At 36.4% G+C, this 25,948-nt stretch overlaps 1 protein-coding gene across 30 annotated transcripts in view; it reads right to left on the bottom strand.

The window, feature by feature from the left end:
- The window catches only part of LOC307189655 (uncharacterized protein), a 2,229,222-nt gene that overhangs the window by 1,296,659 nt on the left and 906,615 nt on the right, over positions 1-25,948 (bottom strand). Inside the window, exons 1-2 of one of the 30 annotated variants that reach the window (XR_013829267.1) lie at positions 1,623-1,686; positions 1,408-1,491 (exon numbers count right to left, since the gene is read on the bottom strand). The exons of the other annotated variants lie outside the window; for them this stretch is intronic. The gene's annotated coding sequence lies outside the window, so the exon portion shown is untranslated. Of the gene's footprint in view, positions 1-1,407; positions 1,492-1,622; positions 1,687-25,948 lie in introns of those variants that run through there. 30 annotated transcript variants of the gene reach the window in all.

Here is a 25,948-nt window from a genome sequence, read left to right as displayed (position 1 = left end):
TGTGCAGCACACATGAGTAGGCGAAGTGCCACTCGGAACACCAAGACCTCTTCTTGTGTATTCAATCCTGCCTCTAAGTTGTCTGTGTACTCTTTATCATTTGGACCTGCATATAGTACATTTGTAGGTAACTGCTCCCTTTAATGGTTGGACAGAGGAGAGGTACAGGTGTTACAGGAGATAAAAAGAAGAATCATCTCCACAATTACAATGTTTTTGATCAGGATACAGTATGGGCATCGTCTTGTAGTCAGGTTAGCTAAGAAGAAAAAAATGGGAAATGAGTGAATCTTTTTTTTTTTTAACATCTTTATTGGGGTATAATTGCTTTACAATGGTGTGTTAGTTTCTGCTTTATAACAAAGTGAATCAGTCATACATAAACATATGTTCCCATATGTCTTCCCTCTTGTGTCTCCCTCCCTCCCACCCTCCCTATCCCACCCCTCCAGGCTGTCACAAAGCACCGAGCCAATATCCCTGTGCCATGCGGCTGCTTCCCACTAGCTATCTACCTTAGAGTGAATCTTTATACACACACACACAAACCACACAGATACTGAATATTTACAAACTATTAGGTACCATGCTAGAGACTTCTACATGTACACTTCAGCTTTGGTGAAAACCTGGTATTGGCGGGGAAGAGAAATGTTTCTTTCTTTTGTTCTTACCTTCTTTACTCCCAGACACCTCTGCTAGGAAACTCACCAGAGCATAGAGCCTTGTTGACCAGACACTGCGCTTCAGACTAGGTTGGAAATATGAGGGTTTCTCCATGAGAGCAGCCATCGCCTGTGGAACTCTTATGTGTGCTCCATTCTGTTCCCCTCCTAACACTTTCAACTCCCATCTGACAGTTATTTTTGCCTTCAACAGTTAACCTCTGTCTTTTCTGAATCCAGCAAACACCTCTGGCTCTCAGAGCTGCACAAGCTCCCCAGATAAGTGTGTCTTTTCCCATCCTTCTTATTCTACCACCCCCCACCCCCCAGTAGAGTGATTCCTCATTTAAGACTGTTCTGACCCTTTGAGAAAATAGCCTCAAGATCTTGATATGATCTAAAACCAGAATAAAATCTATCTATCTATCTTTGTATCTACCTACTTATCTATAATTTATTTCCCATGATGCATAATTTTGGGTTTCATCATAATGGCTCCCACTCAAGAGAATTTCTATAGATATCCATGTTTGCTTCAGTCCAGTCTTTTAGAAGTTGAAGTGAAATTCTAGCCTCGCTTCAGGCAATAGCTTTCTGGGCTGAATTTTCCCCTTCTTCAGGCTTAGATAATTTCTCATCATACCCCCCACTTTCCACATCGTCCCAGGTGAGAAAGAAAATAAACCAACATAAAAGGCAGTAGCCATCACTCAGGTAGACAGCAAATGCATGGCACAATTACCTCATGAAAATTCTGGTGGACTTGAAGCTCCTACAGAGAGTCATTATTTGTAGGTTCTGTTTCCTCAGGTATAGTTGATCTCCTCTGCAAGGAAAATGATAAACTCAGCCTTTCTCCACTAAATGAACTGAGTCTTCTATACTCCCTTCCTCCTCTTAGAAAGCTTATTTCAATCAGCCCAATCTCTGTCCAAGAGGGGATACCCCAAAACTCACCTCTCCATCAGTAGGCGGCTTCTCTGATATCCTCAATTTCCAGATGCTTCTTCATTCAAAAGTGTCTCACTGCAGCTGGCTTTTCAATGCAGGGCACACTGATCCTGTAGGTGGTCTGTTAATGATGCTCAGATATTCGGCTGAATACAGTCCTCTTGCAAACCTCTAAGACGTCATGGGTGTACAACTTCCAATATTCCTTTACTCCAGATGACTGCTGGGGTAGGAATATTGCCCAGGGTTCTGGAGCTTTCTTTATCTTGTCAGTTACTCCCCAGAATTTTGCAGTCCCAGATTAAGTTTACCAAACCAATGGCCTCTCAACAATAATTTATTTTTCTCAAAGGAAATGCTCTCACACTCCCACTTTATATCACACCCTTAACTACATCTGTATTTGGACATGCATGAATATTTGGCTTTGGGAAAAGTTATCCTCCTGGTGAGAAATACCCTAAACCACTGTGTTTCTCCTGCATGTCACTTCAGGAAACACCTGTTCAATCATTGAGATAGCTTCCTCAGTTACCAAACTGAGATGAGTGGCATAATTTTTTCACATAAAATTATAGTAATATAAGAACTTATTTTAAATTGTACAAATATTATATAGAAAAATTAAAAGACTGTATTATTCAAATACTATCAACTTCACAATTCTATTATATATTTTTTTCTTGTCCTCATCTTAAAAAGGGGGTGTTTATGTAGTTTTTAAGCAGCATGTGTGAAATGTTAGAGCCTTCATTTCTTCACTAAATCATGTTTTCGTATGTCATAATACATACGAAATTTGTATATGAATAATAATCTAAATTTCAATTTATTTGAATGAAAATATTTTTAATATGAAAAAGATTATAACATTTATGTTACATGTTATTTTCCCTCTCACTGTATCCTTTAGTTCAATTCTTACAAGTCAGAACATGCAATGAGAGTTTGAACATTTTAGTAATCCTTAAAATATCTTACCCACCACCCTTCCAAAGATGTACTAATTGTTTTTCCTACAATCAACAGAGTATAGGTATAACTACGCCCTTTGAGCAGTGGAGTGAGGAGAAAAGTTAATAAGGTTCCAAAGTAAGACTGATAAAAATTATTTTGCAACTTCACAGTCTAAGATTCAAAAATTCTCTAAGGTATGGCAGGTGCCTATTTATTCTTCCTTGAACTGTCTACATGCCAATTCCCCTTGTTCCTTTATTTTACAAAATCAACAATTCTCAGACTCATACCTAAATGACAGTTTGGAAATACAATTCTCTGTTTTCCTCATATCCTACCTTTGATCTAAAGAAGAAAGCAAAACTTGAAAAACAATTTTTTCAAAAATAAAAATTATCTTCTCTTATGGAAACCACTGGGCAACTTTACAACTTTATTTCAGAAAATATTTGAAAATAATCAAACACATTTCTAAAAGTAAATATGTAATATTTTCCAGTATATATGTGTGTGTGTGTGAGTGTGTGTGTATCCCATGTTTACAGTATGTAAAGATTCAAACATATGTAGACAATGTCTGACATAATGTTACAGAAAGCCAACCTTCTTGACGTCTTACAATGAGGCACTTTCTCCTGATATCTAGAGTAGAGGATATTGATCAGATTAAGCTTGGCTCAATAGCAAAGCCACCACATCACAAAACTAAATTAATTTTAATAACCCTCTCCTCAACTTCTCAGCCTTCTAAATCTATCAGACAATCATGTTTGCATTTTAGGAATTAGAGTCTTCAAGAAAACACTGAATGAAGTTTTCAACAGTGATGTTTCACTTAAACTTTATGAGTCACATATGCATAGGCAACACTGCTTTTGTTCCTTAAAAATTAACAGACATAGAAGATTTAGGAGAAATAGGAAGAAAAACAGAGAAGGAGAAAATAGACTTTCTCATTTCCCAATTAAAAACAGACTGATGTGAAGCAGTGGAACCAGGGAAAAGAATGAACTAAGTTATGGTATCTTTCACTTACATAATTACTGTTAATGTATTTATATAGTTATATCTAAAATTCCTCCAAGTGACACCATTTGTTCAGATAAAGCAGTATGAAGTGCTAGGGATAGACAGCTAGACAGACACATCAGGGTTGATGCTGAATGGAAGATGATGACTAGAAATATGGATAAGAAGCCTTGAACTAATATTTGAAAACTGAATTTCAAAGAGGAGAGATGAGTTGAAATCTGACTGATTATATTCAAATCTCTGCTTCTGAATATTGGTCTTGTGATTTGTACTTGGCTCACTCCTGTCTATTTATGGGAGATACAGTAAATAAGAATAAAGTACTCTTTTAAAGTTTATTTCTAAATTTTGAAATTCCTTATAATTTAGCACAGACATTGTTTTGAGGGAAACTTCAGCAAGTTAAAGACAGCAAATCTTATGATATTGCATTTTCTAGTAAGTGAACTCAAGTCACTTGTGGAACAAGGGCCATATATGTGAAAATAAAGAGAGAAGGGAAAAAATAAATGAAAGAAGGAAAGAAAGGGAGAAAAAAAGAAAATGAGGTTTCTTCTTTAGATTATTTTCATCATAGATTAAGGTAATGTGCCCAGGATTTTTAATTTCATAGAACTGTAAAAAAAAATTTTCTTCCCTCTTCTTATCACCCACTTCTTTGCATAAAGGCTTTATAAAAAACACATTACTGTCAGTATCTTCTTCCTTTTTTTCAAATCACCAATAATTCTTTGTAATTACCTATGTTCATCTTATGTATGATTTCTCTGGTTATCCACAAATGAGTTTACAGGCTGTATATAATTCATTGTTTCCTCACTTCATTCATATCAATTTTCTATTATTTTTGTTACTACCACTCTCTTCCTTGTACAAAATAAGAAATAACTATATGACTTTTAAGACATTTTTATCTTTCAAGAAAGAAGGACTTACCAATTTGCTCTTATTGGTAAATGTAATGATTATAATTCTTCTCTTCAGTTGAAACTTACTTTTTAAATTAAAAAGAAAAAAGTAACCCAACTGCTTGGAAAAATGGTAATTTAGACTTACTAATCAGCAATAACAATTGACTGGTCAGAAATGTACCTGTGTCATTACTACAGAAATCAAACTGTGTGTGTTGTAGTCACCCCACAGGAGTACGACAGATTCCCAAATTGGTTTAGATACTGATATTGATGATGTCAGACACACACCAAGAAGACAAGAAAATATTTTCTCCCAGGTATTTCCAAATATGGTTTGAGAGAGAAGGAGGGGTGACTGGTTTAGTGTGTTATGGTGATTGGGGGTACAGGGAGGTAAAGCTTCTAGGATGAGTTTGGGAGTTCTTAACTTCTCATTGGTGTCATGGGAGGGAACATTCAGTCTTTCTTATCAGATTGTCCAAATAGAAGAGGAAAGGGGAGTGGTGGAGCTTGAAAGCTGCCAGCAGTCAAAAGTCAAAAATAGAATCAGAAATTTTATTACAAGTGATAAAAAAAACATACGGGGGCTTCCCTGGTGGCACAGTGGTTAAGAATTCACCTGCCAATGCAGGGGACACATGTTCGAACCCTGGTCTGGGAAGATCCCACATGCTGCAGAGCCACTAAGCCCATGTGCCTGCCACAACTACTGAGCCTGTGTTCTAAAGCCCACAAGCCACAACTACTGAAGCCCACATGCCTAGAGCTGGTGCTCTGCAACAAGAGAAGCCACTGTGATGAGAAGCCTGTACACCACAACGAAGAGTAGCCCCCGCTCACTGCAACTAGAGGAAGCCCGCGTGCAGCAAAGAAGACCCAACGCAGCCAAAAATAAATAAATTAATTAATTTTTTAAAAAAAGAGTCCACATGCCGCAACTAAGAAGTCCACGTGCCCCAACTACAATCCCGCATGCCATAATTAAGACCTGGTGCAGCCAAAAAAAAAAAAAACTAAGGAGACTTCTGGAATGCAACAAACTGTAGAAACTTATGAATACATAAAGTAAATTAGCTTTGGGTTCATCAGTTGCATGTGATTGATTACATCTTGCCTCTTAAATGTTTCATAATTTTCTTTTTTTTGTATATTTAAGATATGGATTAAACTGCTCTGGAATCTCTACTCCATTAACTTTCAGGGCTCATTAACTCATCTGGCTGGTTGGAGAGTTATCTTTTTACTCACGTATCACCCTATGATCAATGAGAATAAAATATGCAGAGGGAAAAATTTAGCTGAAATATAAGCAATACTAAAATATAAATTATGTCTGCTTAAAAAGGGCTCCCCTTATTCTAGATAATAATTTTGTAAAGGTTAGAGGTCACATTAATCAATGGGTTAACAAATATTCGTAAATTAAAAGTTCTGGGAGAATCGGTTACAATTTGAAAGGGGAAAAAACTTAGATTCTTAACTCATAGGAACACTGACAGTGATTTCAGATTTATCATGAATATAATACATTTTTAATGCTCTAAAGCTGAGAATATTCAGCAAACATCTACAGAAAATATGACTCTCCAGGTTAGAAATCAGCATAATGGAAGATGGACAGACTTGACAACATAAAAACATTTTTTACTCTACTAGCAGCACTGGTAATAACAATGATAAGAGTAATAACTCCTCTGAGGCAATCATAATGAAAAGAAAATAGCAAATTGGAAAAATGTGTAAAATTAACATCTTATCTATAGAGCTTAAATGTTATAATAAGAAGACTTCAGTAGCTAATTAGACAAAGAAAAATTATAAACAGACAATTTTAAATGAAGAAAACAAAAACAGAAGATGATCTTAACACAGAAAATAGACATAAAAAGAGGGGGGGGGAGAAAACACTGGGATAGCAGTTTTTAACTACAGTAATTAGAGCATAATTATATAATACTCTATCCAGACCAGTGTAAAGCAAGATAGACACTCCCGTGTGTTGCTATTAGAAGCATGTGGGTTCCAATCAAGATGACAGAATAGAAAAATGTGGAGCTTACCTCGTCCCACAAATATATCAAAAATACACCACATGTGGAAAAAACTCTCACAAAATGCCTACTGAACGCTGGCAGAAGACCTCAGACACCCAAAATTGCAGGAGAGATTTCCATGTAACCAGGTAGGATGAAAGAAATAAAAGTGGGGGAATCAGGACAGGACCAGTGCCCCTGGGAGAGAGCTGTGTAAGAGGAAAGGTTCCCACACCCTATGAAGCCCCTTCACCTGTAGGGAGATCAGTTGGGGCAGAAAGGAAGCTTCAGAGGCTCAGAGGAGAGCACATAGCCAGTTTATGGCAGGCAGAATAGAGAGAGACCTGCATAGATGGTCTGTGCCGTAGCCCTGCTTTCCCCAGCCTGAGACGTGTGTCCACTGGTGCACACAGGAGCTGAGTGCTGAAACTTGGGCTTCAGAGGACAGATCCAGGGAGAGGACTGGGGTTGGCTGCATGAAGACAGCCTGAAGGGACTGGAGTGTGGTATGGCTGCAACCAGGGGGGCACACAGAAGCTCAGGTCCACCATGGAACTGAAGTGCCATTGTTAAAAGAGTTTGGGAAGGGAGGGGCAGGGCCCACCAAGCAGCCTCTCTCTCTAAGCACTCTCAGCCAGCGCAGCACCACCTCTATGAGCTCTGGGAGTGTGCAAGTGCCAGGGGGTTGCCCACACATGGAGGTGGGGATGAAAACTGAGCCCTTTCCCCATGGCTATGTGATCCGTGGGTTTATACCACCACTGCCAGTTTTGTAAACGCAGTGCCTGCAAGACATCTGAGTGGACTATGGGTACTCCTGTGGCTGGGACAGGTCTGGCCTTAGCAGCTGTGGATTTTATGGGTGTGTGCACTTGGAGGCTGGGCCAGGGCCTGGGATGATTCCATAGTAATGAAAACACAACCATACAAAAATCTATGGGATGCAGCAAAAGCAATTCTTAGAGGGAAGTTCATAGTGATACAGGCATTCCTTAAAAAACATGAAAAATCTCAAATAAACAACCTAACCTACCACCTAAAAGAATTAGAAAAAGAAGAACAAACAAAACCCAAAGTCAGCAGAAGGAAGGAAATAATAAAGATCAGAGGAAATAAATAAAATAGAGATTAAAAAACAATAGAAAAAAATCAATGAAACCAATATCTTGTTCTTTGAAAGGGTAACCATATTGACAAGCCTCTGGCCAGGCCCACCAAGAAGAGAGAGGATCCAAGTAAACAAAATTAGAAATGAATAAGAAGAAATAACAAATGATACTGCAGAAATGCAAAGAAAAAAAAAAAAAAAACCCAGGAGAATTCTATGAACAATTAGATGCCAACAAATTCGACAACCTAGAAGAAATGGACAAGTTTCTATAAACATACAGCTCACCAAAATTGAATCAGGAAGAAATAGGTAATTTGAACAGACCAATCACTAGAAGTGAAATAGAATCTGTAATAAAGAAACTCCCTACAAACAAAAGTCCAGCACCAGATGGCTACACAGGTGAATTCTACTGAACACACAAAGGACATAAACGAATCCTTCTCAAACACTTCAAAAACCTGAAGAGGAGGGAACACTCCCAAAGACATTCTATGAAGCCAATTCTATGTACAGACCAATATCTTTGATGGATATAGATGCAAAAATTCTCAACAAAATATTAGCAAACTGAATCCAAAAACACATAAAAAAAGATCATACACCATGACCAAGTTGGATTCATCCCAGGGGAACAAGGAGAGTCAACATATACAACATACACAAATCAACTAATATGATACACCACATCAACAAAAGACAAAAAAACACATATTATCTTAACAAATACAGAAAAAGCATTTGATAAAATTCAACATCCATTCATGATAAAAACTCTTAGCAAAGTGGGTATAGAGGGAACATATCTCAACATAATAAAAGCCATTTATGACAAACCCACAGCCAATATAACACTCAATGGTGAAAAGCTGAAAGCCTTCCTGCTAAAATCTGGAACAAGACAAAGATGCCCACTCTCACCACTTTATTGGAACTCTTAGCCACAGCAATCAGACAAGAAAAAGAAATAAAAGGTATCCAAACTGAAGGGGTAGAGGTAAAGTTGTCATTATATGCGGATGACATGATACTATATATAGAAAACCCTAAAGACACCACACAAAAGGTACTAAAACTGATGAACAAATTCAGCAAGGTAGCAGGATGCAAGATTAAAATACAGAAATCAGTTGCATTTTTTTACACTGACAATGAAATATCAGAAAGTGAATGTAAAAAAAATCCCTTTTAAAATTGCAGCCAAAATAAATAAAAGAAAATACTTAGGAATAAACCTGACCAAGGAGGTAAAAGATTTATATGCTGAGAACTATAAAACATTAACAAAGGAAACTGAAGATGATTCAAAGAAATGGAAAGATACCCCATGCTCTTGGATTGGAAGAATTAATATTGTTAAAATGGCCATACTACCCAAAGCAATCTACAGATTTAATGTGATCCCTATCAAATTACCCAGGATGTTTTCACAGAACTAGAACAAATAATCCTAAAATTTATATGGAATCATAAAAGACACAGCATTGCCAAAGCAATCCTGAGGAAAAAGTTGGACAATCACATGTAAATTACTGAAGTTAAAACACACCCTCCCTCATGCCATACACAGAAATAAACTCAAAATGGCTTAAAGACTTAAATATAAGACATGATACCATAAAACTCCTTGAAGAGTATATAGGCAAAACATTCTCTGACATAAATCGTGCCAATGTTTTCTTAGGTCAGGCTCCCAAGGCAATAGTATAAAAACAAAAATAAACAAATGGGACCTAATCAAACTTACAAGATTTTGTACAGCAAAGGAAACTATAAACAATACAAAATGACAACCTATGGACTGGGAGAAAATATTTGCAAATAATGCAAATGACCAGGGCTTAATTTCCAAAATATATAAAGAGCTCATACAACTCAATAAAAAAAAAAGGGCAGAAAACTTAAATAGCCATTTCTCCAAAGAAGACATACAAATGGCCAACAGGCACATGAAAAGATGCTCATCATCACTAATTATTAGAAAAATGCAAATCAAAACTATAATGAGGTACCACCTCACACTGATCAGAATGGCCATGATTAAAAAATCTACAAATAATATATGCTGGAGAGGGTGTGGAGAAAAGGGAACTCTCCTATACTGTTGGTGGGAATATAAATTGCTACAGCCACTATGGAAAACAGTATGGAGGTTCCTCAAAAAACTAAAAATAGAGTTACCATACGATCCAGCAATCCCACTCCTGGGCATATATCTGGAAAAAACTATAATTTGAAAAGATACATGCACCCCTATGTTCACAGCAGCACTGTTTACAATAGTCAAGACATGGAAGCAATGTAAATGTCCATCAACAAATAAATGGATACAGAAGATGTGCCATATATATATAGTGAAATATTACTCAGCAATAAAAAAGAATGAAATAATGCCATTTGTAGCAACATGGATGGACCTAGAGATTATCATACTAAGTGAAGTAAGTCAGAAAGAGAAAGACAAATACCATATGATATACATATATGTGGAATCTAAAATATGACACAAATGAACTTATTCATCAAACAGAAACAGACTCAAAAACACAGATAACAGACTTGTGGTTGCCAAAGGGGAGGTGGGGTGGGGAAGGGATGGATTGGGAGTTTGGGATTAGTAGATGCAAACTATTATGTATAGGATGGATAAACAGCAACATATAGCACAGCGAACTATATTCAGTATCCTGTGATAAACAATAAGGGAAAAGAATATGAAAAAGAATGATTATGCATAACTGAATCACTTTGCTCTACAGCAGAAACTAACACAACACGTAAATCAACTATACTTCAATAAAAATAAATTTTTAAAAAAGAAAAAAAGATACATGAACCTCAATGTTAATAGCAGCATTGTTTACAGTTGCCAAGATATGGAAGCAACCTAAGAGTCCATCAACAGATGAATGAATAAAGAAGACATGGTGTGTGTGTGTGTGTGTGTATATATATATATATATATATATATATATATATATATATATATATATATATGTATATACACAACGGAATACTACTTAGCCATAAAAAAGAATGAAATTTTACCATTTGCAACAACATGGATGGACTTGGAGGGCATTATTCTAAGTGAAATAAGTCAGAGAAATACTTATATGTGGAATCTAAAAAATACAACAAACTAGTGAATATAACAAAAAAGAAGCTGACTCACAGATATAGAGAACAAACTAGTGACTACCAGTGGAGAGAGGGAAAGGGGAGGGGCAATATAGGGGTAGGCAATTAAGAGGTACAAACTATTATATATAAAATGGCTAAGCTACAAGGATACAATGTACAAAAGAGGGAATATGGCCAATATTTTCTAATGACTACAAATGGAATATAAAACCTTTCAAAATTGTGAACTACTACAGTGTACACCTGTAAAATACAATACTGTACATCAATTATATTTCAATTTTAAAAAGTCCCTGACTTCATGGAAAACAAACAAAAAGAAGCATGAACAGGGATACTCGGATAAGCAATTTATCAAACTATATCAGAGCCTCAAAATATACATTCATTAAGTCTCAGTAACTCAATTTTTGGTACTTTCTTAGGGTTAAATAAAACATAAATCTAGAATAAAATAACTTTATGGAAAAATATTCAAGTTATTTATAATAATATTTTATTATTGAAGAATTGCATAACATCCAGTATTGGATAATAAATACTCAAAGTTTTTTAAAAACTCAAAGTTTTTTAATACCTATCATGTATCCATTGTATGTACTGTAATACATGTATTAAAATACTCCTTTTAAATCAGGTAATAACCTGAAAATTCTTATGGTACGTTTTTTAAATGAGGCAAAGTAAACATTTGAACATTAAAGATAACCATTAGAATGCGAGCTCCACAAAGGAGGGAGGATTTTGTTTTTGCTGCTGTCATTGTAGATTACTGCTATATCCCTACCACATAAAACACAGCCTTGTGACAAAGCTGGTATTCAACAAATATTTATTTAATTAATTACAAAGATGTTTTGTATTGCTTTGGCATATATAAATAGACCAAAATATTAACTATAATTATGAATATGTGATGAGATTATGGACATTTTTTTCTCCATAATTGCATTTCAAGAATTTTTAAAACTGACGTGCAAATATAAAATCACTTTCGAAAATACTGATGTTTTATTATAATATCAATATATATTTTGTTATAAAAAATACAATAAAATTCCTACCACATAATTTCAATTATTGTTATTACGATAAGGCATTGTTTTTAAATCTCATTCATGGGCATACATAATCAAGTATTAAACATAGATCATGCCATTTTTACCTTCTAGAATAGTTATTACTCTTTAGATAGCACCTGTCCTAGTGTCTGCATTGTATTCATAACCATCATTGTTAATGGATGTTGAATAGTTCTTTGAATGAATTGTTATTGCTTAACTCATCTTCACTGTTGAGTGTGATGGTTAAGTTTATGTGTCAGTTTGATTGAACCATGCAGTGCCCAGATACTTGGTCAAATATTATTCTGGGTATTTCTGTGAGTGTGTTTTTGGATGAAACTAACATTTAAATTGGTAGACTGGGTAAAGCAGATCACCTCTCCAATGTAGGTAGGCCTCATCCAATCAGCTGAAAACCTGAATAGAACAAAAAGGCTGACCTTCCCTAGAATAAGCAAATTTCCAGCCTGACTGCCTTTAAACTGGGACATTGGCTCCTCCTGGGTCTCACACCTGCTGGCCTCTGGACCAGAACTACACCAGCAGCTCTCCAAGTTCTCAGGCTTGAATCCCCAACACACACACACACACACACACACACACACAGACACACACACACACAGACACACACACACACACTCTCTCTCTCTCTCTCTCTCTCTCTCTCTCTCTCTCTCTTCAAAGATTTATTTATACCCAGCAAAAACATCATTCATGGTGATGGAGAACTAAAGATATTCTCAGACTAAGGTAATAAAATGGAGATGCTATCACCATCACGCCTACCTAAAAGAAAGGCTAAAAGTTCTTTAAACAGAGAGGAAACAATAAAAGAAATAAACTTGGGACATTAGGAAAAAAACTTGGGCTAAAAGTTCTTTAAACAGAGAGGAAACAATAAAAGAAATAAACTTGGGACATTAGGAAAAACGTAACTTGGTAAACATAATACGAATAAATAGAAGAGGCATGCGTCTGCCTCTTGAGTTTTTAAAATTGGTTTGCTGGTTGAAATTAAAAGTATAATGCCATCTGATGTGATTTTAAATGTATGTAGAGAGAAAATTTAAGACAATTATATTGTAAATGGGGAACATAAAGAGAAGTAAGATTTCTACTCTTCACTTAAACTGGTTAAGTGACAACCCTAGTAGACTGTGATAAGCTATGTATATGTATAATATAATACCTAAAGAAATCAATAAAAATGCTATACATAGTGATATGCTCAAAAACACTATAGAGGGCTTCCCTGGTGGCGCAGTCGTTGAGAGTCTGCCTGCTGATGCAGGGTACATGGATTCGTGCCCCGGTCTGGGAAGATCCCACATGCCGCGGAGCGGCTGGGCCCATGAGCCATGGCCGCTGGGCCTGCGCGTCCGGAGCCTGTGCTCCACAACGGGAGAGGCCACAACAGTGAGAGACCCGTGTACCGCAAAAAAAAAAAAAAACCCAAAAAACAAAAACACTATAGATAAATCAAATAGAGTTCTAAATTTGTTCCAGAAACCTACAGGAAAGCAGAAGGAAGAAACTCTGGGAAGTGAAAAACAGAAAACAAAACAAAAAGTAAAATGGCATGCTTAAGCCATAAAGTATCAATAATTATATCAAATATAAATTTTCTAGATACAGAAAAAAAAAGAGATTAGCAGAGTGGATTACAACACATGACCCAATTATATGCTGTCTATCATAAACTCACTTCAAATATAACAATATAAGCAGGCTGAAAATAAAAAATAGAAAAAACATACCATGCAAATATTAATCAAAAAAGCCAAAGGCGTGTCTATAGACAAATATGATTTAAAAGCAAAGAATATTACCAGAGACACAGTGGGACATCATATAATGACTGAAAAGGGACAATCCACCAATAAGACATAGACTCCTAAGCATGCATATATCAAATAATACTATGTCAAACTCTATGAAACAGAACTAAAAGAACGAAAAAGAAGTATAGATAAATTCCCAAATCTAGCTGGAGAATTCAACACACTTCTCTTAACAACTGATGTAACAACTAGAGAGTAAATCTGCAAGGATATATCAATATTACAGAAGAAAAACACCACCATCAAGCAACAGATCAACTGACATTTAAGGAACACTTCACACAACAGAACACATGCATTCTTTCAAGTGTCCATGGTATATATATAAAGATATACCATATGATGGGACATAAAACATACCTCAGCAAGTTTAAAATAATTGAAGGTATATAGAGTATGTTATTTTACCACAACAGAATCAAACTAGAAATCATTGAAAGACAACAACGTAATCTCCAAACACTTAGAAACTAAAAAACACACTTCTAAATAATCCAGGTGTCAAAGAGGAAGTCTCAGGAAAATAAAAATTCTACTGAACTGAATGAAAATGAATATAAAACATATCAAAATTTGTGAGACATAACTGTAGTAGTACCGAGAGTAACATTTTTATGTAATTACAGACATGTTACCAAAGAGCGAACAACTTATATTAAATCTTAGCTCCCACATCAATAACGAAGAGTAAAATAAAACCAAAGCAAAAAGAAAATAAGTATTAAACATAAGGATGGAAAGCAATAAAATTGAAAATAACAGCAATAAATAAAAATCAATAAAACAAAGACCTGGTACTTTGAAGAGATCAGTAAAATCAATAAACCTCTAGCAAGAATGACAAATAGAAAAGATAGAAAATTCAAATTACTAATATCAGAAATTAAGTAGAGGATATCACTACAGACCCTGAAGATACCAAAAGGATGATCAGGAAATGCTACAAACCACCTCTATACACATACATATTACAACCTAGATGAAATGAGCCACTTCCTCAAAAACACAGGCTATCACAACTCACCTGATATAAAACAGATAATTTGAACAGCTCTATAACTATCAAAGACATTTAATTTACAATCATCCAAAGAAATCTCACCCCAAATAAATCTCCAATTCCAAAGTTCTCACTGGAGAATTCTACCAAACACTTAAGAAATAATGAACAGTAATACACTATAAGATCCTTTGACAGAGACTTCAATTATTCTTTTTTACTCCACAATACTTAGCACAGTGTCTGGTATGATATATACAATATTTATAAATAAACTAATAAATGAAACACAATACTATACATATTGAAATTTTTTGTCTACTTAATTTCTATGTTAATTTGTGTTTAGTTATGCATAATTTCTTACTGTTGAAAAATATTTCAAAAACTTTTCCCTGCTTTTTGATAGCTCCATTGTCTTTGTTTTCTTTCAAAAAAAGTAAAAGAAAGAAAGAATGAATCAACTGTACCAATACTTATTAAATAGCCATACTTTGTCCTTGATTTAGAATATTCTTTTGCCTCAATTAATATTTTTCAATACTATTTGATTTAACATGCTTTAACATGAGGCACAGGAAATGCAAGATTATTAAGACAGGGTCCTCCTTTCCCTTTTTCAGAGTCTTAAAATGTAATATAAGAAAGAACTGAATATAACATTAGGTTTCAGAGACAGAAATTTCACTTTGAGACAGATTAATTTTCATCCATATGGAAATTCTCTTCAGAATTAGGAACTATATCAGTTATCTATTGCTGCTATAACAAATTACCACAAACTTATTGTCTTAAAACCCTGTATTTCTTATCTTATAGTTTTGGACATCAAAATCCAAAATTAGCCTTACTGAGCTAAAGTCAAGGTCTTGGCAAGGATTGGCTCCTTCTGGAGAGTGAGAAGAGAATCTGTTTCTGTAACTTTTTCAGCTTCTAGAAGTCATCTGGAGCATTCCTTGGCTCATGGTCCCTGCTTTTTCCTTCTGTTATCACATCTCCTACTATTACTCACCCTGATCCTTCTGCCTCCCTCTTATGAGAACGCTTGTGATTACAACGGGCCCACCTATATAATCCAGGATACTCTTCCCATCTCAAGATCCTTAACCTAATCACATCTGCAAAGTCCCTTTTGCCCTATCAAGTAACATATTCACAGATTCTGAGAATTAGGACATGGACATCTCTGGAGCCATTATTCAGCCTATTACAGCTATGGGATATTGTGTTTGGGGACAGGTAGGGTTTGAAATAAAGATTTGAGAGTTATTAACTTGGTCTGAGAGTTAATATTCTACATGCAAATAAAATCTTCAGAATAAAATACTAAAGAAAACAGAAGGAGGAAAGGGCATTGGAAAGACTACAGTTAGTGGAAAGAAGATGAGGAGCTGGCATTAAGGAAAGTGGAGCCTGAAGCCTGATGCTATTCAGTTGAGTTCTGTGAAATGATTTGATCAACTTTGCCAGGCAATGAGAGATTAAGAAGAGAGAGCTGATTAAATCTTACTGAATTTAGCCTAAGAAGCTCTGTTTCAAAGCATTGTTGCAGGGATGGGAATCAGACTGATGAACAAGTTATAAAGTGGAGAGTGTGAATTCTGACATGATCTTGAATTATAGTGAATGACAGCTCTTTTAGTTGTTAGTTGTGTAATTAACGATAACTGCTCTGAATCTCACATTTATCACATTTAAAATAGAAATAATGATACCATTCTTGCAGGATTGTTGTGGGAATTAAACGTGATAATAATTATGAAAGTGTTTAGTACATCGTCATCAAGTAGAGGCTTGCCACTAGAAAGATTGTCATTATAGATTTAAAACAAGAAAAGATTCAGTTTTATTCTCTGACATAGAAAAATTACAAATGGCAGGTTCAGAGACAGGAATGTTTTAGCAAACATGGAAACCATTAACAGAGGGAATGACACAGGAGAGTATATTATTAAAATAAATTCAGCAGAAAATCTGGTTTGGGCTTGTGGTAGATATCATTGAAGCCATGCATTTTGTATAGAGAGGTCAAGACCTTGAGTATGGCTAAGATTACTACTGGGAGAACTTATCAGAAGTCCTAGTAAAACATTCTCCCGCTTCTAGAGGAACTGAACGATGGACTGTTGACTTATGTGATTTTTAATTGAAGAAAATATTTTAGGATAGAATTGTTTAACTTCCTGGCACTGACTATGAATATTAAGATTTATGAAAATAAGAATTAAAGGAACATTAAGTTTGAGGGTCCATGTGGATCATCAGTAGAGATGACAATGTGTACTGGATGTAAAAGGAAAGAAGGAAGCATGTAAATCATAGAAGGGTCATACTTATTAAAGATCTATTCTGTACTAAGCACTCTGCTAGTTTTAGGAATATACCATTTAATCCTCAAAACAAATCTTTGAATTAGACATTATTACTCCCATTTATTGCGCACACAGTTAAGAGGCTAAAACATATATCCAAAGCCACAAGGCTAAATGACAGAACCAAAATTTATATGGTTTGCACAAATTCCACGTTTCCACTCACATCCTCAATCAAGTGCTAAAACCATGTAGAAAATTGGAACTGTAAACAAAGGAGAATTTTCTTTGATCTAGGACCTGGGGATTTCATAAACAATTGTAGATAGACTAGAAGTGAAAATGTGGGTTTTCATTACTTAAAATCAGAAGGTATCTCAGTTATCCAAAAGATACTTGGCCTTTGTAATGATGATTATTTTTATTGCTTGAATTATAGTTATTTAACTATTGTTTTCTAATACTCAAGAACATTTCCTTGTTGGGAGACAAAGATCCCTCACAGCCTGTGCTGGGTTTGTCGGCTCGTGAGGGAATATCTTTCCCTGTTCCAGACTTGGTTTATACTACTTTGTTCTGCGTAAGCATGTGCATCTATGACCCTCAGGCATGACCCCGCCTTTCTGTATTTCAGATCTTATGGGGGAGGAGTATCCTTCTACGGCAGCTCCAGGGGAGGTGTGTGCAACTCCAAGACCCCAGTTGGCTGCAGAGCAGAAATCTGGCCATGGATGGGGCGGCCAAGGGATGCAAATGGCTGAATCCTGTGCACTCTTTCTCTCCTCTTGCTGTAAATAAATGCTGTACCACTTGCGCCCAGTATGCATGTTTTCTATTCTCAGCAACCTCTGATCACCTTCCCTGGGTTGCATTCATCTACGTTTTAACCATGGCCACACAGTCTGGCCACTCAGTGAACTGGAAAACAGCATCTAAAAGCTTGGAACCACGTTGAAGATTATCTTAAATAGAGAGCAGTACAGTAAGTATTGAGCTAAGAGGGCATGTCTCTCAGAGTTTCTGTGAGTCATCAGAAATGCTGTTGAGTTAGTAGTCAAGGAATACTGTCACCCTTAGTCTTTGCATATTCTTTCAACAAAACACCAACCATGATTTTACATCAAACCCAATTTTAAAGGGTTATTTTATATTTATTTCTTTACTCATCAACATGGCAATATTAGCAAATATGTAAAGCTACTCCCCTGGAGGAATGAGCTATGTATGAGGGTGAGCTTGGGAAGATAAGATATAGGAAAGCATTTCTCTCACAGAGCTGTAGGGAACGCTGAAATCAAAGTAACCAGGTAGACAAGAGCAAAAGGAAACTAGGTCCACGACAGAGGAGATCTAAAAAGGCCATCAATACCAAAGACCCCCAGAGAGAGAGAGAAAGAACTGGATTTGGAAAAAGAAATCAGAGCGCACAGGAAATAAGTAGGGAGCGGAAAGTCTAGAGCAATGGCTCTCAAATCTGGTCTCACATTACAATAACCTGGAATGCTTTCAAAAGCAGCCAATGCTTAGGTCCCACCCTGAAATAATTAAATCTGAATATCTGCAGGTGAGGCTTAGAGGGCAAGTTTTAAAAATCTCCCCAGGTGATTCTAATGTGCAGCTAGGGTGGCGAATCACTGAGCTAGAGCAAGTACAGAATGTTTATGGGCAGCTATCTGGAAAAGAGGGTACTATAATACGGCTGATACTTCTTGCTTGATGTACAAGCAGTAGAAATCTGAGACCATTGGACACCTTTCAAAGTATTCGGCAAGGTGCTGTCTTCAACTTTAATACTCATGTTGATGAAGCTACAGATTAGTTGCTCTCAAAGTTAATTGACCTCTATTACTTATGTGTAGAAAATTGTTCTACTTAATGAATCGAAAAGAACATAATTTTAACATATAACCCTGAATTTAATTGACTTTAACCATTAAGTCTCCTGCCCTCTAATAGCATTATTCTTTTTCAATTATAAAATACTGAAGTATAAGAGCCATAAAAGAAATACAATGAAATCCTCTATAGCCACAATAATTTTAAGAATTAAAAACCTTACGAACACAGGTGAAGATTCCTATGTACCATGTCTCAATCTCGCTCTTTCACTAAATACTAAAATTAAAATCACTAGTACTTATCATTCCCCTGTCTTAAATTTTCCTTATCCACTCAACATTGTTTTTAAATCCAATGCTGTTTGTATATATAACTCCAGCATATTCATTGTCTAAACATTCCATTGTGTAGTTATGTCATGATCATTATTCATTCTCCCACTGATGCTATTTAGGTTGTTTCCAGTTGTACTTTTTTAAACAGAAATGAAATACAATACACATATCATAACATCTACCTTTTAAAAGTATAAAACTTAGTGTTTTTTAGTTTATTCATAGAGTTATAAAACCATCACCACTATATAATTTTAGAGCATTCATCACCCAAACCATATTCACTAGAAGTCACTTTGATTGCTTTCATTCCTAAGTGCCTGGCAACCACTAATCTAGATTGTGTTTCTGTGAACTCGCCTATTCTGGACGTTTCATATAAATGAAATCATACAAATGTGGTCTTTAGTGACCGGCTTCTTTCAATTAGCATAATGTTTTCAAGGTTCGTCCATGTTTCAGCATTACCAGTACTTTATTTTATTCTTTTCTATTTTCAAATAATATTCCACTGTGCAGCTATGCCACATTTAGTTTATGGACATTTGGCTTTTTTCCACCTTTTGATTATTTTAAATAATGCTGCTATAAACATTCAAAGACAATTTTTTTTGTGGGACATGTGCTCTCATTTCCCTTGGGTTTACACCTAGGAGTGCAAATTCTGGGTCATTTGGTAACTCTATGCTTAACATTGCGAGGAATAGCAAAATCATTTTCCAAAGTATTTCATTTATCAACATCACCAGCAATATACATATGGCTATTCTGTTTTCTCAGCATTGTCAATAACATTTGTTATTATCTCTCTCTCTTTTTTAGCCTTCCAAGAGGGTATAAGTGGTATCTCTTTTTGTTTTGATTTTCATTTCCCTAATGATTACTGACATTGAGTAATCTTTCATGTGTCTATTGGCATTTCTGTGCCTTCTTTACAGAAATATCTATTCAAATATCTTGCTTACTTTATAATGGCTTCTTTGTCATTTTAGATAAGAGAAGCCACACAGTGGAGATAACAATATACAGTTGATCCTTTAACAACATGGGTTTGAACTGCATGGGTCCACTTATACACGGAACTTTTTCGACCATACTACATGATCTGCTTTTGGTTGAATCTACAGATGCAGAAACGCAGATTCAGAGAGCTGAATATGAAGTTATATGCACATTTCATTGTTCAAGGGTCAACAGTACATCCCGCAAAGGGCTCATATTCATACTGTGTAAAAAATTCTTACCAACAAAAGCAAATGCTTCAATAAAGAACTGTAACTAACTAGAGCTATTTAGCTGATAGCTACATAGAGAAAAATACTAACTACTACAACAGATAGTTCGTAAATGTGAAAATCCGAATGGTTAATAAACAAGAAAAAATAATCAAATACATTAATCAAAGGGAAATAAAAATTAAAGTCACAATGAGATACCAATACACATCCACAAGAATGGCTAACATAAAAAGGTAGAAAATATCTAATTTTCAAAAATTGTTAATTGAAATATAGTTGATTTATAATGTTTCATGTGTGCAGCAAAGTGCTTCAGTTATATATATGTATATATGTATTATTTTTCAGATTCTTTTCCATTATAGGTTACTACTAGATATTGAATATAACTCCCTGTGCTATACCTAATGTTTCTGATGATGAAAGTTGAACTTTCATATGCTGCTAGTACAACCACTTTGGAAAATTGTTTGGCATATTTTCAAAACTGAATATGCCTCATGATATAAGCATTCCACTCTGAGTAAATATAATGCCCAACAGAAATGGGTGTATATGTTTTCTCCTTAGAAAATATAAGTATTCATAGTAGGACTATTAGTAATATCTAAAAACTGTAAACAATCCAAAAGTGTCCACTGACAGTAAAATAGATAAAAAAATGTGGTATATTTGTCCAGTGAAATACTATTCAGAAATTAAAATAAATGAATCACTTCACATAGTATTATTGAAAAATCTCACAAAGGTTGAGCAGAAAAAGCCAGACACAAAACAATCATTCTTCATAAAAATATAGAGTTTGACATAGTTTCAGAAGTCATACTAGTAATTATCTCATGATCCAGGTGTTGGCTGTGTTTACTCTGCAAAGATCCATTGAGCTGGACTCCTATGATTTGTGTACTTTATGTATTATATATGCATATGTGCATGTATATATACATATATTTTCCTTTGCAGAAAATTTGCCTCTCTCTCGCTTTTTTAATCCTTCCCCTGCAAATGACTTTTTTTTTTCTATTTTAAAATATAAATGTTCTGAAGACATGATCCTTCCCCTTTGGCTCTTCAGTATTGAAACTGGAGCCATGAATGCCTATTAGGAAATTAATTTGGTAGGAAAGGAATGACCGGATATGGTCCTAGAACAAGGATGGTAGCAGGGATTTTTTAAAAGAAAACAGTCATGAGAGAGGAGAAAAACTGCACTAAAATATGATGGAATCAGTAAGGGAGAAAGGAGAAAAGTGAGTCAAAACAAAGTGTCCTTACTCCAAGATCCCTAATGGACTCACACAAATTGCATTGAACATGCAATAAATCCACGCCATGGGTAAAGGCGTATAAATTCTCACATTATTCAGGAGCTCTGTGTAAACATGGAAGAAATTCTCATCAGGAGTTCACTCAAGATTCCTGTGCATGTCTCATAAAACGCACTTGCTGTTAAATGTTTACTAACTGAAAAGAATCCTAATGGAATCAAGAACAAACACATCAGGGCTCCATCAAAAAGTTTCCTTGAGAATATATGTGACTCCAAGCACCAAAATAGTATCTGTGTTATAGAGTATGTTATACTAGTATGTTATATGTGAAGTTCTTCCTAAGCATATGTGGTTAGAGAGATTATATATTTAGAGACTGGCTATCATAAAGGAGAATGTACCGCTCAAGTGGCTCTCTCAACAATGGTCTACATTTTATCATGCACTTATATATCCTTTCTAAAAGACAGGATAATAGAATTAAGGCTAACAGATAGAGGAAGAATGCATTGGAGACACATCCCAATCATCTTGTATTGCTAAACTCTGCTCTGCCTCTGTTTTGATTTTTAGCAAAGTATGCTTTGTAGTCTCAGCACTTACATGTTTGAAGCAGATGACATTATTTACACTGCTTAAAACGGCAATGGAACCACAAAACAGTATTATTTCAAGAGACATTTTTCTTTATATACAAATGCATATAGGTTCATTACATGACTTCACCTATCTCTTCATTTCGCTTTTTGTTTTGTTAAAGAAGCCATGTGTCAAAATCACCAGAATGGCCATGGAGGTATCACATATTGCAGATAATGAAGCAATTATGAAATTCATTTAGGGCTTCCAAAAAGGGTAAACAACAATATATTTACCCTGGTGCACGAGGAGAAGGGATTAAGAGCGCTGCTTAAAGGAGCTCCAGAGATGGGCGCGAGCCGTGGCTAAGAGCGCGGACCCCAGAGACAGGCGTGAGACGCTAAGGCTGCTGCTGCTGGCACCAAAAAGCCTGTATGCGAGCACAGGTCACTATCCACATCTCCCTTCTGGGGAGCCTGTGCAGCCCGCCACTGCCAGGGTCCTGGGATCCACGGACAACTCCCCCGGGAGAACGCATGGCACGCCTCAGGCTGGTGCAACATCACGCTGGCCTTTGCCGCCGAAGGCTCGCCACGCATCGTACCCCTCCCTCCCCCCAGCCTGAGTGAGCCAGAGGCCCCGAAGCAGCTGCTCCTTTAACCCCGTCCTGTCTGAACGAAGAACACACGCCCTCCGGGAACCTACACGCAGAGGCGGGGCCAAATCCAAAGCAGAGCCCAGGGAGCTGTGCGAACAAAGAAGAGAAATGGAAATCTCTCCCAGAAGCCTCAGGAGCAAGGAATTAAATCTCTACAATCAACTTGATGTACCCTGCATCTGTGGAATACCTGAATAGACAACGAATCATCCCAAATTGAGGAGGTGAACTTTGAGAGCAAGATTTATTATTTTTTCCCCTTTTCGTCTTCTGGTGAGTATATGGGTATGTGTCTGTGTGAGATTTTGTCTGTATAGCTTTGCTTTCACCATTTGTCCTAGGGCTCTATCCATCCGTTTTTTACTTTAAAAAAATTTTTTTTTACTTACAAATTATTTTTTATTTTAATAACTTTATCTTATTTTATCTTACTTTATTTTCTTTTATCTTCTTTCCTTCCTTCCTCCCTCCCTCCCTTCCTTTCTTTCTTTCTTTCTTTCTCTCTACTTTTTCTCCCTTTTATTCTGAGTGGTGTGGATGAAAGGCTCTTGGTGCTCCAGCCAGGAGTCAGTGCTGTGCCTCTGAGGTGGGAGAGCCAACTTCAGGACACTGGTCCACAAGTGACCTCCCAGCTCCACGCAACATCAAACGGCGAAAATCTCCCAGAGATATCCATCTCAACACCAACACCCAGCTTCCCTCAACGACCAGCAAGCTACAGTGCTGGACACCCTATGCCAAACAACTAGCAAAACAGGAACACAACCCCACCCATTAGCAGAGAGGCTGCCTAAAATCATAAGTCCACAGACACCCCAAAACACATCACAAAACGTGGACCTGCCCACTAGAAAGACAAGATCCAGCCTCATCCACCAGAACACAGGCACTAGTCCCCTCCACCACGAAGCCTACACAACCCACTGAACCAACCTTATCCACTGGGGACAGACACCAGAAACAACGAGAACTACGAACCTGCAGCCTGCAAAAAGGAGACCTCAAACACAGTAAGATAAGCAAAATGAGAAGACAGAAAAACACACAGCAGATGAAGGAGCAAGATAAAAACCCACCAGACCTAACAAATGAAGAGGAAATAGGCAGTCTACCCGAAAAAGAATTCAGAATAATGATAGTAAAGATGATCCAAAATCTTGGAAATAGAATAGACAAAATGCAAGAAACATTTAAAAAGGACCTAGAAGAACTAAAGATGAAACAAGCAACGATGAACAACACAATAAATGAAATTAAAAATACTCTAGAAGGGGGCTTCCCTGGTGGCGCAGTGGTTGGGAGTCCGCCTGCCGATGCAGGGGACATGGGTTCGTGCCCCGGTCCAGGAAGATCCCACATGCTGCGGAGCGGCTGGGCCCGAGAGCCATGGCTGCTGAGCCTGCGTGTCTGGAGCCTGTGCTCCACAACGGGAGAGGCCACAGCAGTGAGAGGCCCACATACAGCAAAAAAAAAAAAAAAAAAAACATACTCTAGAAGGGATCAATAGCAGAATAACTGAGGCAGAAGAACGGATAAGTGACCTGGAAGATAAAATAGTGGAAATAACTACTGCAGAGCAGAATAAAGACAAAAGAATGAAAAGAACTGAAGACTGTCTCAGAGACCTCTGGGACGACATTAAACACACCAACATTCAAATTATAGGGGTTCCAGAAGAAGAAGAGAAAAAGAAAGGGACTGAGAAAATATTTGAAGAGATTATAGTTGAAAACTTCCCTAATATGGGAAAGGAAATAGTTAATCAAGTCCAGGAAGCACAGAGAGTCCCATACAGGATAAATCCAAGGAGAAACACGCCAAGAGACATATTAATCAAACTGTCAAAAATTAAATACAAAGAAAGCATATTAAAAGCAGCAAGGGAAAAACAACAAATAACACACAAGCGAATCCCCATAAGGTTAACAGCTGATCTTTCAGAAGAAACTCTGCAAGCCAGAAGGGACTGGCAGGACATATTTAAAGTGATGAAGGAGAAAAACCTGCAACCAAGATTGTTCTACCCAGCAAGGATCTCATTCTGATTTGATGGAGAAATTAAAAACTTTACAGACAAGCAAAAGCTGAGAGAGTTCAGCACCACCAAACCAGCTTTACAACAAATGCTAAAGGATCTTTTCTAGGCAAGAAACACAAGAGAAGGAAAAGACCTACAATAACAAACCCAAAACAATTAAGAAAATGGGAATAGGAACATACATATCGATAATTACCTTAAATGTAAATGGATTAAATGCTCCCACCAAAAGACACAGACTGGCTGAATGGATACAAAAACAAGACCCATATATATGATGTCTACAAGAGACCCGACCTAGAGCCACATAGACTGAAAGTGAGGGGATGGAAAAAGGTATTCCATGAAAATGGGAACCAAAAGAAAGCTGAAGTAGCAATTCTCATATCAGACAAAATAGACTTCAAAAAAAAAGACTATTACAAGAGACAAAGAAGGACACTACATAATGATCAAGGGATAAATCCAAGAAGAAGATATAACAATTGTTAATATTTATGCACCCTACATAGGAGCACCTCAATACATATGGCAAATACTAACAGCCATAAAAGGGGAAATCGACAGTAACACATTCATAGTAGGGGACTTTAACACCCCACTATCGCCAATGGACAGATCATCCAAAATGAAAATAAATAAGGAAACACAAGCTTTAAATGACACATTAAAAACGATGGACTTAATTGATATTTATAGGACACTCCATCCAAAAACAAAGGAATACCTATTTTTCTCAAGTGCTCATGGAACATTCTCCAGGATAGATCATATCTTGGGTTAAAAATCAAGCCTTGGGAAATTTAAGAAAATTGAAATTGTGTCAAGTATCTTTTCCTACCACAATGGTATGAGACTAGATATCAATTAACAGGAAAAGATCTGTAAAAAATACAAACCCATGGAGGCTAAACAATGCACTACTTAATAACGAAGTGATCACTGAAGAAATCAAAGAGGAAATAA

Source organism: Stenella coeruleoalba (assembly GCF_951394435.1).
Source record: "Stenella coeruleoalba genome assembly, chromosome: 7".
Classification (NCBI taxonomy): domain Eukaryota; kingdom Metazoa; phylum Chordata; class Mammalia; order Artiodactyla; family Delphinidae; genus Stenella; species Stenella coeruleoalba.
Note: the sequence above shows the minus strand (reverse complement) of the source record. Positions and strands in the feature narration are given on the sequence as shown.